General features: G+C 36.8%; 1 protein-coding gene across 3 annotated transcripts in view; it reads right to left on the bottom strand.

The window, feature by feature from the left end:
• Positions 1–17,055, bottom strand: part of Lypd6b (LY6/PLAUR domain containing 6B) — a 115,976-nt gene extending 98,921 nt beyond the window's left edge. For 2 of the 3 annotated variants that reach the window (XM_048812243.1, XM_015479162.2), the window contains exon 1: positions 16,990–17,055. The gene's annotated coding sequence lies outside the window, so the exon portion shown is untranslated. Of the gene's footprint in view, positions 1–16,311; positions 16,901–16,989 lie in introns of those variants that run through there. The other variant, XM_048812244.1, reaches the window with a different exon arrangement.
• Between the last annotated feature and the right edge of the window lie 595 nt (positions 17,056–17,650).

The raw sequence follows: 17,650 nt of genomic DNA, 5'->3' as shown, positions 1-17,650 counted from the left end.
CCCTCAACACATATGCTGAGGCAGAGATGGTCAATTACATGGACAATTAGAATTAGACTGAAACAATGATGTGTGACTTTGGAAGCTAAGTCAAACTGGAGTTTCTTCCTTGGCCTCTTGGATCACTTTCTCTGGGGAAAGCTAAGAACAAGGAAGAAACCTACATAAAGAGGGGCCAACATGCCAGCACCAAATGCCACCTTAGAAATAAATCCTCCATCCCCAGACTGCAGCCAGATCAATATCTGCCTAAAACTGCATGAGAGATTTTGGTCCAGAACTGCCCAGCCAAGCAACTTCAAATTCTTGAATCACAGAAACCATGACACATAATGAATGATTACTGGGTTTGTTTTTTTTTAACCTCCAAATTTTGGAGTTCTTTTTTTACGTAGCAATGACTAATTATTGTGGTAAAAAGGGTAATTTAGCAAGAATATGAATTGAAGTAACTTGTCCCTTCACCATGTAGCTACATAACCCAAAGAACGTAGCCAAACAGTGATGGATGAACAACACAGCCCTGTTCTACAAATGGAAGTAGTTTTAATGTAGAGATCACTCTCATATTCTAAGCATAACTACTTCACACCTGAATAAATGATCAAAATCCCACACTAATGTCAAAAGTCTTTAAAAAATTGTATATTTGGGATTTCATTAAAAAATGTAAATTCCTTATATGAAAAACTGTAAATGAACTAAAAATCTAATAACTAATGAGGAAAATTATCAGCAATGTAGGATAGAAAGGGTTACTACTCACTATGTAAAAAAAAAGTATAGAGCAATAAAAAGAAACCATTTAATAGTAAGACAGAGAGTAGACGTGTCTGAGAGATTTAAATTAAAAATGCTCAGTCCAAAAACTGAGCTCTTGAAGGGCATGGTGGCACACCCCTGTAATCCCAGCTCAGAAGACTGAGGCAGGAGGATGTGGAGTTCAAAGCCGGTCTCAGCAACAGTGAGGTACTAAGTGACTTAGTGAGACCCTGTCTCTAAATAAAATACAAAATAGGGCTGAGGATATGGTTCAGTGGTTAAGTGCCCCGGTACCTACCCACCCCACCCCCAAAATCTGAGCTCTAGAGCACTCTAGCATTTAGAATAAGAAAGAGGAGGATTCAGCAAACACCAAGGAGTAGCCACTGAGACAAGAGGAAAATAAGAAAACTCTAGAGTCCAGGAAACCGACTACCAAAGAGAGTTTTAGTCCACTTTCTGTTGCTAGTAACACAATATCACAAATTTATAACACAGTTATAAAGAAAAAAGGATCTCTCACCATGCACAAAACTTAACTCAAAATGGATCAAGGACCTAGGAATAAATCACAGACTCTGCATCTAATAGAAGAAAGAGTAGGTCCTAATCTGTATCATGTGGGATAAGGCCCCAGCTTCCTTAATAAGACTCCTATAGCATAAGAATTAAAACTAAGAATCAATAAATGGAATGGAATCAAACTAAAAAGTTTCTTCTCAACAAAAGAAACAATCTGTGAGGTGAACAGACAGCCTACATCCTGAGAGCGAATCTTTACCCCTCACACATCAGATGGAGCACTAATCTCTAGGGTACATAAAGAACTCAAAAAGCTAAGCACCAAAAAAAGAAATAACCCAATCAACAAATGGGCCAAGAACCTGAACAGACACTTCTTAGAAGAGGATATACAATCAATCAACAAATATATGAAAAAATGCTTATCATCTCTAGCAATCAGGGAAATGCAAATCAAAACCACTCTAAGATTTCATCTCACTCCAGTCAGAATGGCAGCTATTATGAAGACAAACAACAATAAGTGTTGGTGAGGATGTGGGGAAAATGGTACACTCATACATTGCTGGTGGGACTGAAAATTGGTGCAGCCAATATGGAAAGCAGTATGGAGATTCCTTGGAAATCTGGGAATGGAACTACCACTTGACCCAGCTATCCCTCTCCACAGACTACACCCAAAGGACTTAAGAACAGCATACTACAGGGACACAGCCACATCAATGTTTATAACAGCACAATTCACAATAGCTAAACTGTGGAACCAACCTAGATGACCTTCAGTGGATGAATGGATAAAAAAAAAGTGGCATATACACACAATGGAATATTACTCAGCAATAAAAGGGAACAAAATCATGGTATTTGCAGGTAAATGGATGGCGTTGGAGAAGATAATGCTAAGTGAAGTTAGCCAATCCCAAAGAAACAGATGCCAAATGTTTTCTCTGATATAAGGAGGCTGACTCACAGTGGGGTAGGGAGGGGGAACATGGGAGGAATAGATGAATTCTAGATAGGGAAGAGGGGAGGGAGGGAAAGGGAGAAAGCAGGGGATTAGCATGGATGGTGGAATGTGATGGACATCATTATCCAAAGTACATGCATGAAGACACGAATTGGGTGTCAACCTACTTTATATACAAACAGAGATATGAAAAATTGTAGTATATATGTGTAATAAGAATTGTAATGCATTCCACTGTTGTGTATTTTAAAAATAAAATCAATTTAAAAAAAAGATAGAAAGAGAAAAGTTTTCTTTAGCTCAGAAGTTGGTTTCTTTAGTTTCAGAAGCTGGAATTCCAAATGTCGTGGAGCCAGCTGTGGTGAGGACCCTGTTGCAGGTGGTAACATAAAGGCAGAAGCACATGAGAGAGGAAGAAATCACACCACAAGATGAGAAACCAGAGAAGAATGTAGGAGTCAAATTCAGGCTCTTATACCAACTCACTCTTGTGAAAGCTAACTCAGGAGTTCTATGAGAATTTTCTTAATCTTCTAAGGGCAGTGCCCCCACTGACCTAAGAATCTCCCGCTAGGCCCCTCCAACTCTTAGTCTGGTCACGCAGGGGAACAAAGCTTCTAGCACATGAATTCTTGGCGGACAAACCACAGCAGAGAAGGCGATAAAATATGCCAAAGCCTGCTTACAAAGTCAATAAGATGAAAACTGAAAGCGTATTTGATTTTGCCACACGAACCACTGTTAATGGCACATGATCCAATTCCTCTTCTTTTTGTCAATGACTGCTTGAGGACCCATCACACAGTACTTCTTGAACTTAGTTTTCATCCTTTTGTGTTATAACCAGCAATATGTTATGACTGCTTATGCAGCTTGTCCAGGTTAAATCCAATAGGAGGAAAGAGTTGAAGAAGTCATATTAAAATCCATTAAGTGTCAGAATATGGCACACCAGCAAATTAGTGATAAATATTAGGACACAGCTCAAAGACTCTGACTAATAACTACAATAATAATTTTGACTTCTTTGCACCTACAGCAGTCCGGATAGAGTAGGTTATGCTGTCATAACAAACAACCCCACAACCTCAGTGATCTGACACAGTCTACGTTTATTTCTTGCTTACTCAAAGCCCACTGTGGATCTTGGCACCTGTTCCAGATAACTATCTTCTTTGTGTTGTGTTTGCACTCCAAACAGCTCTAAACTGTACAAACACATTACCATAATCACCACAGCAGAAAAGAGAGTCCTAAAGGGTCTCCCACCAGCAATTAAATGGTCTGGTATGGAAGTGACTCATGTTCAACCACAACCCACTGTCCAAACACATCACCTGCCCAATCTCAGGGGGAATCAGGAGAAGAATCTTCCCATGTGATTAAGTAGATCGTAGAAGAGCATGACAAGTCTCCCCACAAGCAGGATTTCAGTTCTTCAAAGGATCTGACATCTAATCATACATTTGACCACCAAGACTTCCCAATAAGGTAGACACAGGCATTATCAGAACCTCCCTTTATAGATGTAGAAATTGGGGCATCAAAAGTTTCATCAACTTACCTAATTAGTGGTAATATATAATTTAAATCTCTGTAATGAGGATTGCCTCCCAGTTTTATAAGCTTTCTTTCCACAAGTCCACCTTGACATTAACTGGTAGAAAAATCATTTGGGTCACTGATATCTGAGGTTATTTTGGTATATACAAAATATAAAGAGAATAGAACACTACATAATTCTCTAAAGTACATTGTGCAAAATAGGTCCCTTTGAAATAGCTGAGATCAATCCTTTCAGACATATTTTTGGCAATGACTAGCTAATGCTTCAAATGAAAGTCAAAGGGGCTTAGAATGGAAGAAGGCTCGGGTTTTCCTAATAACACTTGAGTCTCCTGTCTATGCATCTGTCACTGAAGATTAGCCCTCAGAATAGGTGTGTGTGAACTTCCCTCATGTTCAAGATGAACTCTAAGTTTCAACATTCCCTACAGTTCTAATTTGCAGGTTGCTGACAGCCAGTTTTAAGGAGACCAGGCTTTATGGCTTCTGTGTTAAGCCTTAAGGTACAATTTCATCCTCCCAGATATGTGGGGTCTTGGTATGGTTTTATGGCAACAGGAAAAAGCTGTACTGGGAGATTTCTTTCTCATGAGTTACTTCATTCAGCAGCACAAAATGCCAACACTTTTTTTCCAAAACAATGTGTATCCAACCCCTAGATTCCTAGATCAAAATGAAATATCACTTGGAACTGAGATAAAAGCATTACTTAGAATGATAAGGCTTTTCTCCAAAGATGATATATTCTGAAAGAGAGTTCAAAGAGCAATTAGCTAAACTCTTATTTTCTTTCTTTCAATCCTTAAATTCAATACTATAATTCTTAAATTAAAAGTTGCGGGTATGTGAACAAAGTACTAAACAAGAGCTTCAACTGGTATCAGGTCAAACCCTTGAAGTTCTGTCCACAATTTCCTTTTCCTTGGTTTATTGTTTCTGAGGAGAGAGGGAAAGGAAAGGAATTTCTCATGTCAAGATAAATGGCACAGGTAGCTGGGGTGTGGCTCAGCGGTAAAGTGCCTGCCTCCCACGTGTGAGGCACTGGGTTCAATCCTCAGCCCCTCATAAAAGTAAATCAATAAAATAAAGATGCTGCATCCATGCACAACTAAAAAATATTTTTTAAAAAAGATAAATGGCACATATATCCAAATCTCACAGTAGTCAACCAACTACCATTCCAATCCCAGACACGGACAAGCACATTTCAGTTCAAAACTCAGCATCTTCTTCTCCACACCTTATGTAGTAAAGACACTTATATTGTAAAATTAACTTAGCCTCCTAAAGGAACCCTACAGCTCATTCCAGGAAGTACTGGAAACTCTTCTCTGAAAAAATGGATAATACTTAGTCTTTGACTAAATGCTGCTATGGTTCTTTCCGACCACATAATAAAAGAATACCAAAAAGTGTTTATAAAATTCTATAAAACTGTTTCCAAAAACTCACTTTTTGTCTTTGTCAGAAAAAGCTCTACTCAGAGATGTAGCATGAACCTTCAAAGAGATAAGTTAGGTCACACCATTATCTTTCTTGAAATATCTAAATGGTCTCCATCACCCTATTTAATAAGAACTCAAAATTCTTACCATATGCACAAAGCCTTATATGATTACCCATCCTCCGAATACTGTCTCTCTGATCTTACTTCCTACTGTTTCTTCCCTCGATTTCTTACCACATCTCATAGCCCCCTTGCTCTTCTCCAAACATACTAAAACCAGACTCTACTCTTATTATTACATAGCAGCATTTATCTTTCCATTTTCCTGTAGTGTCCGACTTACAGATAAACACTTGGTATACTGCTTCCCCCCACCTTCTGCTTTCTGCTCAAATGTCACCTTTTCAAAAAATTGTTCTCATATACTATTCTACCCTATTCCATTTTCCATTGTTCTCTCTCCTTTACTCTGCCTTATTTTTCTTCAAAGCACACATCACTACCTGACACATAACTATTGGTTTATTGTCTGTTTCCACCCATAGAATATAAACCCCTTAAGAGGAAGAATTTTGTCTTATTTGCTCTTTTACACTTGACACCTATTTCATTGTCCATATTTAAAAAGCAATCATTAAATAAATGAGGGAAGGGTCTTCTCTGAATAATGGATGGTACTTATTCTTGGACTAAATACTGCTATGGTTCTTCCGACCACATAATAAAAGAATACCAAAAAGTGTTTATAAAATTGTATAAAACCGTTTCCAAAAAATTTAACTGCCTTCTAGAACAAAGTTCAAGACTACTTATACAAAAATATCCAGCACCCAACAATGTAAAATCCACAATGTCTGGCATCCAGTTAAAGATTACAAGGCATAATAAAGAGCATCAAAAACAACCATAATAAGTAGAAAAAAAAATGATCAACTGAAAACCCCAGAATTGGCACAGATGTTAGACTTAGCAGACAAGAATATTAAAACTATTATAACTGCACTCCATATGTTCAAAAAGTTAAGCAGAGATATATAAAAATTTTAAAGCCCCAAATAAAATGTCTACAAAAGAAAACCAGTGTCTGAAATATAAAATACAACAGACAGAATAAATGACTAATTAGACATTACAGAACAAAAGATTAGGAGTGTTAACAATAGAATAATAGAAACTATCTAAAATGAAACAGAGAGGAAAAGAAATTTTAAAATTGAGAAGAGCATTAGTGAACTGAAGGCAAACTTTAAGCAGTCTAAAATACATGGGATTGGAGTTCTCTTTAAAATAAAAGATGGGCAGTTTAATAATAATAATAATAATAATAATAATAGAAGGGAGATAAGCAGAGCAAGTGGATAAAGGAGTGGGGAGAATAGGAACAAGGAAGGTAGTAGGAAATGAAATTCATCAAATTATGTTATATGCACATACAAATATGGCATGATTAATCCCACTATTATGTATAACTATTATGTACCAATAAAAACAGTTAAAAAAACTAAGAATGGGGTACAGGAAATTTTTTCAATTTGATAAAAACTATTAACTTATAGATTTAAGATATTTAATGAACTCGGAACACACGAAAAAAATAAAATTATAGCGAGTTACATAGTAATAAGACTGTTTAAAACCAGTTATTAAAATAAGAAAATCTTTAAAGTAACAAAAGAAGAAGGGCACATTACACACAGAGGAACAATCAGCAGAAGGACAGCAAATTTCTTTTATCAGGAACAATGTGAATAAGAAAAAAGTTGAACATCTTTAAAGGATTGAAAGAAAATCAACCCAAAATTTTATACACAGTAAAAATGAAATAAAGACTTTTTCAGATATACAAAAGCTTTAAGATCTGCATTATAAGAACTATCAAAGGGATTTTTTTCAAACAGAAACTGTCACTGGGTGGAAATATGTTTCTACATAAAGAGCACCAGGAATGCCAATTACATGGATAAATATATATGATTTTTCTTATCATCTAATTCTCTTTATTAAATAATTGACATAAAAATAATACTAGTGTATTGTGTTTCTTGCATATGTATAAGTAAAATGCAGGACAAAAATATTTAAAAGACTGAAGAATGGACTAGAAATGAAATTATACTATTATAATGTTCTCACACTATGATGTGACATAATATCACATCATTAAGGTGCACTAAGATAATTTTAAAATGTACTACAAACTGAAAACCAGCCATTAAATTAAAACAACAGGTCTAGCTAATCAGCCAACATAGTAGCTAAAACAGAATCATTAAAAACAACTCCATCCAAACAAAAGCCAGAAAAATAAGTAAAATGGGGAGCAAAGAACAAAAGTAAGCAATAGAAAGTAAGTAGCAAGATAAAAACTTAAAAGCAACCAAATTAGTCATCACAATCATTCTAACATGGAGACCAGAGGCTGACATTATTAGCCAGATACAAGAACCAACAATTCACTGTTCATAGGAAACACACTTTAAACATAAACATAAAAAGGTTAAAAACCAAAGGAGAAAAAAGGATATTACGTGATATCACTAGTCAAAAAAAAAAAAAACTGCAGTGACAATATTGACATTAGACAGCATACATATCAGGACAAAAGATATCTCCAAAAATAAAAAAAAATTCATAAAGATAAAGTGATTAATCATTAAGAGAACATAACAATGCTAAACATTTATGAACCTAAAAAACAAAAGTTTCAAATTATATGTAACAAAAGCTCATTGAACTTCAAAAGGACATAAATTCCTAATTAAATGTGGAAATATAAATACCTCACTCAATATTTAATAGAACAAACAGAAAAACAGTAAGGATACACTATCAACCAACTTGATTTAATTGGAAATTATAGATCACTCCACTCATCAAAGGAAGAATCCGAATTCTTTTAACATACAGTTGGAACCCACCAAGCTGGAATGTATTCTGTGCCAGAAACACAAAAACAACAACAAAAAAAAGCCTACCTAGGTTAAAAAGATTCAAATCCTCTGTGACTACAATGGAGTTAAATGAGAAATCAGTAACAGAATAACTCAGCTCAGGAAACCCTCAAGTATTTGGAGACTGAACACACTTCTATATAAACCATGGATCAAATATATTTAAAATATAACTAGACATGCAAATGTAAACAGGAAACATCAGAGTCTGTGAGACGTTGCTAAACAGAACTCAGTAAGAAATTTGTAATGATGGAAAAGTAGAAGAAATTGATCCTCAAAATAAGAAGAAAAGAAATTAAGGGTATAGAAGAAACTAAAGAAATAATGAAACCAAAAACCAATAAAGATAAAACTAAAAGTTGGTTCTTTGAGAAGCTCAATTATTTCATAACCTTCTATACAAATTATTAAGAAAACAAGAGAAAAACAAATTATCTATATTAGGGTTTGGCATAATGTATTCTTCAAATATCAAAAGTATAAAAAGGAACAAAATAAATGGAAAAATTCTTAAAAGACATAAATCACCAAAGCTTACTCAAGAAGAAATTAGTAACCTATGAATAGCTCTATAATAAATAGTATTTGTAGTTAAAGACCTTCCCATGAAGAAAACATTGGAATCAAAAGGCCTTACAGATGTATTCTACCAAAGTTTAAGGAAAAAATTTTTTTTAAAAAAAAGTGTTTGTTCTACACAAACACTTCCAGAAAAATGAAAAGTAGAAAGCATTCCCAACTCATTCCACAAAACCAGCATTACTCTAATACCAAAAGCAAAATAATAAATTATAAGAAAACTGAAACTAGCCAGGTGCACTGGCACATGCTTACAATCCCAGCTACTTAGGAGGCTGAGGCAAAAGGATCACAAATTCAAGGTCAACCTCAGCAGATTAGTAAGACTCTGTCTCAAAATGAAAAAAATTTTGAAAAAATGTTCAACATCTCTAGCAATTAGAGAAATGCAAATCAAAACCACTCTAAGATTTCATCTCACTCCAGTCAGAATGGCAGCTATTAAGAATACAAACAACAACAAGTGTTGACAAGGATGTGGGGGAAAAGGCACACTCATACATTGCTGATGGGACTGCAAATTGGTGCAGCCAATATGGAAAACAGTATGGAGATTCTTTGGAGAACTGGGAATAAAATCACCCCACTTGACCCAGCTATCCCACTCCTCAGTCTATACACAAAGGACTTAAAAACAGCATACTACAGGGACACAGCCACATCAATGTTTATAGCAGCACAATTCATAATAGCTAAACTCTGGAACCAACCTAGATGCCCTTCAGTACATCTACTGAAGGGATAAAGAAACTGTGGTATATATACATAATGGAATATTATTTAGCATTAAAAGAGAATAAAATCATGGCATTTGCAGGTAAATGGATGGAGTTGGAGAATAGAATGCTAAGTGGAGTTAACCAATCCCAAGAAACCAAATGCCAAATGTTTTCTCTGATATAAGGATGCTGACTCCTAATGGGGATAAGGGGACATTGGAGGAACAGATGAATTCTAGATAGGGCAAAGGGTGGGGAGGGGAAGGAAGGGGGCATGGGGGTGGAAAAAGAAGTGGAATGAGATGGACATCATTACTCTAAGTACATGTATGAAGATACGAATGGTGTGACTCTACTTTGTGTACAATAAGAGATATAAAAATGTGCTATATATGTGTAATATGAATTGAAATGCATTCTGCTGTCATATATAACAAATTAGAATACATTCTTAAAAAAATAAAATGTGCAGAAGGCAAAAAAAAAAGGACTGAGGATGTAGCTCTGTGGTAAAGTGCCCCTGGATTTAATCCCCAGTACCAACAAAAAAAAAAGAAAGAAAACTACAAACCAATATACTTCTTCATGAGCATAGATGTAAAAATTCTAAACAAAAATACTGTAAGATGATAATACATCACAACCACATATTTTATTGTGAGAATACAAGGTTGGTTTAAAATTCACTTAAAAGATAAAAAAAATACATGTTGTTTACCATACTTACTAACAAAAATTAAAAACATGATTATCTCAAGAGACACAGAAAAATCATTTGATAAAATTCAACATCCATTTCTGATAAAAACTCTCAGCACACCAGGAACAGACTGAATGCTTTCCCCTCTCATGAGGAAAAAAGATGTCTGCCCTTGCCTCCTCTGCTAACCACTGTACAGGAGGATGTAGCATGATCTTGCAATGATTCAAGCCCAAGAAATGAAAGGTACCCACACAGAAGTAAAACTGTCTGTATTAGGGATACATGATTCATCTACAGGAAATCTGAATCCCCCCAAAACTACCAATTTTAATAAGTGATAGTAGGAAGGTTATCAGATATAAGACCAATATACAAAAAAAATCAACTATATTTATTTTTTTATTTTTTTTTAATTTTTTATTGTTGGTTGTTCAAAACATTACATAGTTCTTGACATATCATATTTCACACTTTGATTCAAGTGGGTTATGAACTCCCATTTTTACCCCATAATCAACTATATTTAAATATGTCAGCACAAATTATCAGAAATTAAAATTTTGAAAAAAAAATCATTTAAATGTAGGCGAAAACCTTGATTACTTTGGTTAGGGAAAGATTTCTTAGTTGTCACACCAAAAGCGAGATCCATTTTTCTCACTGTGGTATGTAGATACAATGGACAATTACTCACCCTTAAAGAAGAATGAAATCATGGCATTGGCCAGTAAATATATGGAACTGGAGAATATTATGCTAAGCAAAATAAGCCAATCCCAAAGAACCATATGTTTTCTCTGATATGCAGATGCTAATTCACAATAAGGTGGGAGAGAATAGAGGTATTTGGGGACTAAACAGAGGAGAGTGAGAAGAGGGGAGGGAGCATGGGAGTAGAAATAAGTGTAGAATGAATCAGACATTATTACTCTATGTGCATGCATTATTACATGACCTGTGTAACTCTACATCATGCACAGCCAGATGAATGAGAAGTTATACTCCATTTATGTATGATGGGTCAAAATACAATCTGTCATGTTTAAGTAATTAGAACAAATAAAAATATTCAAAAATTCCTATGAAAATGCAAAGGAAACTAGGGTAGCCCAAACAATCACTTGATTTCAAGTCTTATGACAGAGCTGGGGCAATCAAGATGGCACAGGTTCATAGATTGGGGAGTTTAAGGGGTCTAGTAATAAACATGCATTGGAAATTAACTGAGTGATTTCTGACAGATTTCTCACCATTCAATGGAGAAAAGGACAAACTTCACAGCCACAGTGCTGGAGCAATGGGATGTAAATTTGTAAAAAGTTGAGCTTAGATCCTTTCTTACCCTCTATGAGAAAAATAACTCAAAATAGATCATAGACCAAAAGGTAAGCCTGAAATTATAAAACTGCTAGAGGAAAAAAATCTTGATTACTTTAGTTAAGGGAAGATTTCTTAGTCATCACCCTTCAGTTAGGAGAAATTTTTCTTGGTTGTAAAGCAAGATCCTTTAAAAAAAAAAAAGTTGATAAATTGAATTTCACAAAGCTAAAACTTTAGTTCTTAACTAAAAGCTTTTAGTTTTTAGTTACTGCTAAAAGTATATAAAGACAAAACAAAGACTGAAAGAAAATATTTTCAGAGCACATATCTGATAAAGGATTTGCCTAAGGAATACATAATAATGCTCAAAACTAAATGAGAAAACAATCCAACTTTTCAAAAGGGCAAACACCTCACCAAAGAAAGCATACAACTGGTAAATATCACATGAAGGATGCTCAGCCTCAATACCCCATTTCAGTGGGGAAATGCAAGTGGAAACCACAGGACAAGAGATTCACACACCATGTTCTGGTGAAGGTATAGAAAACTGGAACTCTCAACGCTGCTTGTGGGAACATGAAACAGTAACTTGGAAGACAATGTGGCTGTTTATCAAATAGCTAAGCCAATTTAATAAACTGTCACACTGTTTACACAGCTACCATATGATCCAGCCATTGCACAGTATATATCCATACAAAGACTTTTATACGAACGTTCATGGTAACTTTGTTTGTAATGGCCCAAAGCTGAAAACAACCCCCAATATCCAACAACAGGTGAGTGGCTAAGCCAAATTACAGCATACCCACACAATGGAATGTTGCTCAGCAGTAAAACAGAATTAACTAATGATATACACAACATGCACAAATCGCACGATAATTATGCTACGTGAACAAAGCCAGACACAAAAAAGTATACACCGTACCCTCAATATAAGCAGAAACCACTTTTGTGACAGGATAAGGGGGCTGACAGAGAGGGACAGGAGGTAGGGATTTCCAAGGGGCAGAAGAAAGCATTCATGAGTGATGAATGTGTTCATTCGTATTAATGGTAGTGATAGTTGCACAGATGTATGCATATGTACAAACTTTGCAAATTATACACTTTAAATATGCACGGTTTATTGTAGGTCAATTATATCTTAAGAAAATCTGTTTAAAAAATAATAAGATGAGATGGCCTATTTGAGGCTGCCCTTTGGCCAATCTGAATTTTGGCCTCATTGCAAAAATTTCTTGAACAGCATTTAGGAACAGACTGACACTGTTAAGCTTAATGCCCTGTGAAATAGTCTAAACTAATTGTTTCAAAGGCCTGTGGCAGCAGTTTTCTGAGATTATATCAGATCACATGCTTTTTTTCTTTATGTAAACATAAGCTGACGTTGTCACTGGATGCCAAACAATGCTCCTACTGCAGTGATCTCAGCCATTCCAGAATGACAGCTGGATGTGTTATTTCACCAAAGAGGACTGAGAACAACGCCCTGAGTTCCCTGGGTTGGTATTTCACCTATTCCTTTACAGTGTGGCTTCTGCAGGAAAGTGTTCAACAGAGAAGGCAGATTTGAATCATTTGTGGATTGGCTGGTGTGTGTGCACTTGTGAGCGAGAAAGATGGACATAGAAAATGAATGAGATGGAGGGACATACAAAGAGACCCCAAGTCAAGGGGCAATTAATAAACATATTTCACTTCTGGAACTTTCTGCCTTTAATCCAGTCATTTCTTCATTACAGGAAAAAAAATATGTGGTGCTATTGCCTGACTTTTAAATAGCTCCCTCTCCTACATTTTGCAGTCCTACCTCAGGAATCCATGGAGTCTACCAGTCAATTTCTTAGCTTTTGTTGAGAGAACAAGCACACCCAAAAATGTGCACTCTTCTGCATTTAAACAAAAATCCCTCCAATCACAGTGCAAATGATTCCTTTTATATGCTTCTTAACATAAATTATCAGCAACCTATATTACTCCCTTTCTCACACTCAACAATTCCATCTCACACTGGGTCTCCCTATACTATATCAGTGCTGCGTACATTCAGTCCATTCTAGCGATAACCTGGATTTGACTAAAGCAACGAAGGTGGTCCAGCATTATGATTTACCTACTATTTTTAAAGGATGTTTTTATATATACTCATGTCTTTTTAAAATATTCCTTCACTTCTTTGAATAGAGAAACAGAATCCCTTGATAAAGGTAGAAGAACATAATTCTTAAAAAAAAAAAAAAAGAAAGAAAGAAATACAATGAACACTACAGCCATAGGTAAATGCCTGCAGAATTTTCTGTAGAAGTCCTAGGTCTAGGCACAGTTCTCTCTGGAGGCTGGTGTGTCTAACTAAGACATGTCTAGCACTTGCTGATTATCCCTTTTGACAACTGGTATTTCCTTCTTGGCTAGTGAGTTGGGCTAAATGAAAGTTAAGAGGAAATGACTGGTTACCTGTTATCATGTGCACCTCCTGTAATGATCTCACGTCATGAGAGTTCCTGCCCTCCAGGATCTCACAGAGTCTGTCACCTGAGACATGAGGCCAAGATGGGTTCAGGGTTCACATAAAAGTCTGACCTACTCTGAAGCCTTGAGAGGAAGCATCAAGGCAGGGTGCTCATATGCAAACTAGAAACAGGTGCTCACTCTGGGCAGATGAGCCTTGTCTTGAACATGGCATAGAGAGAGAACAGTGCTTATTTTGATTATTTGACAAAGACCTTCCTTTCTCCAGGCCAACAGAGCCTTCTGCCAGGCAGCACATGAGTTGGATTTTGGCCCCACTTAACCCATTGGCTCAGTGCCCTTGTGCACAAATACCCGTAGTGGTTTGCCAAGCATGACCTAAGCTTCAGCAATTCCACTAGTTACTACTAAATTCATAATTCAGTGACAATTTTTAGGGCTACTTGTGGTGTCCCTTCCCCACCAATCCTAATTCCTTTTCATTTCCAGCTTTTGGGCTGTGTAGTCTCTCAACAGTACTTCTATGGAGATCCACAGGGGAATGAGTATACTGAAGAAAAGAGAGACCTTAGCAGATCCCTTGAGAATTCCAGATGTGCTCTGGCTTTGGTTCATCTCTTCCTGCCCTTGAAAGGCTGCATGAAAGGCTGGCCCTGATGGAGAGTCCCCTGTGCAAAGATGACTAGGTTACTGACAGTTGCATTGACTGAATAATTAGCCAAATTTGAGATGTACATCTTTTGCCAATGGCAAGCTAATGAACGTGAAGTCAAGGTAGGTTATTGAAAGCAGCAGAATAACAACAGGGTCTATTGTTTAAGTAAATGACTTCTGACTGTCTGAAGACACACAGCTCTGCCCTGCAAAATCAGAACACCCACCAGGGTTTGTTCAAACAACAACAGTGTGGATTTTAAATGCCACAGAGAGCTGGGCAGCAGGAGGGCTCAGGAGCAGTATTAGCACAGAGAGGAAGCAGATTTTTATTTGTTTTGCTTCTTCCATTCTGAATGCTGGGTAACTCCCAACCCAGCCTGCATGATCATTTGTAAGAGGATTCTAAGACTTTTAGTGAGTTCAAAGAAGAATTCATTTAACCTTCTACAATAACTCACATAATGCTATCATCTGAAAACATTCATAGTAATAAGACAGACTTGGTTCACAAACACCAGTGGGAGTTGAGGCAGGGGATGAAGAGGAACTAAATTTGTCGGGGAATAAGGTACATTGACCGTATACTCTTGGATGGGAAATCTCCTAAAAGGTCCTCTAGCCCAGTTGTAGCACCCACTGCCCATGGGTGACGTGGCAGGGAGACATAGGGGAAAAAGCAAGGGTTCCCCATGCCCAACCCCTACCTACTAAAGGTCAATGTCCCATCCACAGCAGCAGACCAGCCCTCTGCCTGCAATTCTGGCCATTCTTCTCTTAAGGCCAAAGGATATCAACCTGAGACCTGCATTTAGAAGACCCATAGAGCTGCTTTGGAATAGTAATTTCGAAAGAAGAGAGAAAAAAAAGTCATCAAAGCCAAAAGCAAATTGGCCTCAGCCCATGAGTCAATGTCAACTGATTAGCAGTGACTGATTTGACCCCTGAGTTGAGAAGGATGCTGGACCCAGACCCAGGCCCAAAGGAAATGATGACAACTTTAAAATACAATTCAGCCCAGTTTAGACTGTGATGTACTCCACCGCAGCATATCCCTCCCCGCAGCTTCCAACAGACGTTAATAATCAATCTTTCCCTAACAAGAAGTTGATTTTTAAAAAAACGTTCTCTTTAGAACAAAAATGTGAAACTGAACATAAAAAGGACAAATTGCTCACATAGCTCTGAGACAGGGGTATGACCACTCCTGAACACATTTCTATGTAAGGCCTGCATGAATCTAGGGAAATTACTTCTGGTGAAGCCTCTGGCCCCCTGTTTATTAAATATCACTCTGCTGTGCCAATAAGCTTACAAGCAACCTAACACTAACACAGGACAATCAGGTGTAGTCTCATCTTAAGTACTAGTTCCTCTTTTAATTTGGGGGGAAAATAGGTTTTAAAAGTCTCTGGGTTTAAGACTGTCATGAATATCAGCCCACCATAAAAGAAACCACTTGATGCTACTCACAGAGCTCTGAGGAGACCTTAGATGGACCTGATGACACCCTGATCATTAGGAATCACTTTAACACCCAAAAAATATAGCAATTGACACTCTTAGGAGTTCTCCTGGGTTCCAAGTTAGAGGGATCTTAGAATACTAATTGCCTCCTGCCAGCCCTGCTGTGATCCTACCTTAGGCAGTTCAGAGACCCACAGTGTTCTGCAAGAATAGATGGAAGAGAAGTGCTTCTGTTTCTTCTGAAGGGACTAATTTGCCCTCCCCAGTCCAAAGGGGTCACAACAGCAAAGCTTTTTTTTTTTTCCTTGTGGATTTCCCTAAGTATAGGCAGAGGATCTTGAAAAGTCTCAGCTCATAACCAGTTGCATGCAGAGGGTGTTAATGGTCAATGGACATCAGGAAACATTTACTTAAGCAATTGTTTTGGCAGCCAGTCAAGAATGCAGGAGGCCTTCTGAGCTACTGATCATTGCTGTGACAGTTCAATATGTGGGAAAGGCATTCCAGCCTTGTGAAAGTGCAGGACGTGCCCTACATCACAGTCCTGTCATCTCACATTTGTCCTAAACTTCCGCAGTAAAGCAGTATGATTAAAAAAAAGAAAAAATATATAGCCATACATAAAATATAAAACAACTTTCCAATGTCAGTGGATGAGCTTAACTTTCAGAAGCAATGTGAAAAATCAAACCCCATTTTTGGTCATGTCCTATACAACTCACACAAGGAAAACAGATTTCAAAAGCACAGCTCAATGTCAGTCTAATAATATAAAAGTTAGAGCGACTTCAGAAAATTAAAGTTTTAGGGGTTCATAATGGAATCCAGGATGTACAAACATTGGTACTTACAAGGATGTGCTAAAATCATTCAGGGAGAGCATGGGGCTAGGATTTGCAGCTTCTTGGATTTTCCACCTCAAAAAGCAAACAAAAGACAAAATTATAACAAGTAAGAATTTGCAATGTCTATTTGCAAAATCTTTAAAAGATACCACCTCAAAATAATCAGAAATGTAATATTCAACTCCTGATTAAATACATTTTTTTTCTGTGCACTAAAAATCACTTGGAGACATGATGGAATGACCAAATAGCTCAAAAAACCCTGCTGATGCTTAAATTTAAGCCCACTTGCACTTCCAACTGATGGATCAACAGACATTGACTTTTCTCAATGTTGGTAAAGCAATTTAATTTACATAAGAGGCTGTTTATATTGCCTACTCTATAATTTTGTATGTGTCTCTGGTGATACCTGATCCAAGAATGCTACCTTCTTTCATTATTGTTATTTACTGTCACATCTACTCTACCTTCTGGAAGAAGGTACAAGGATCCTAACACAGATGAACTTGTCACTGCTCTGGGAATGACAAGCTTAATTACTGTCCACCTGAGATCTTTACGGCCAGGCAGTCCCCAATGGAAGTGACTCTCTTTGGGTTGCCAGTTCAGAGAATAAAAACATGGGATGCTCAGGAAAAAAATTTGGAATTTCGTATAAACAGCA

Source organism: Marmota marmota, unplaced genomic scaffold (assembly GCF_001458135.2).
Source record: "Marmota marmota marmota unplaced genomic scaffold, marMar, whole genome shotgun sequence".
NCBI classification, from domain to species: domain Eukaryota; kingdom Metazoa; phylum Chordata; class Mammalia; order Rodentia; family Sciuridae; genus Marmota; species Marmota marmota.
This window is presented reverse-complemented; position numbering and strand designations above follow the sequence as displayed.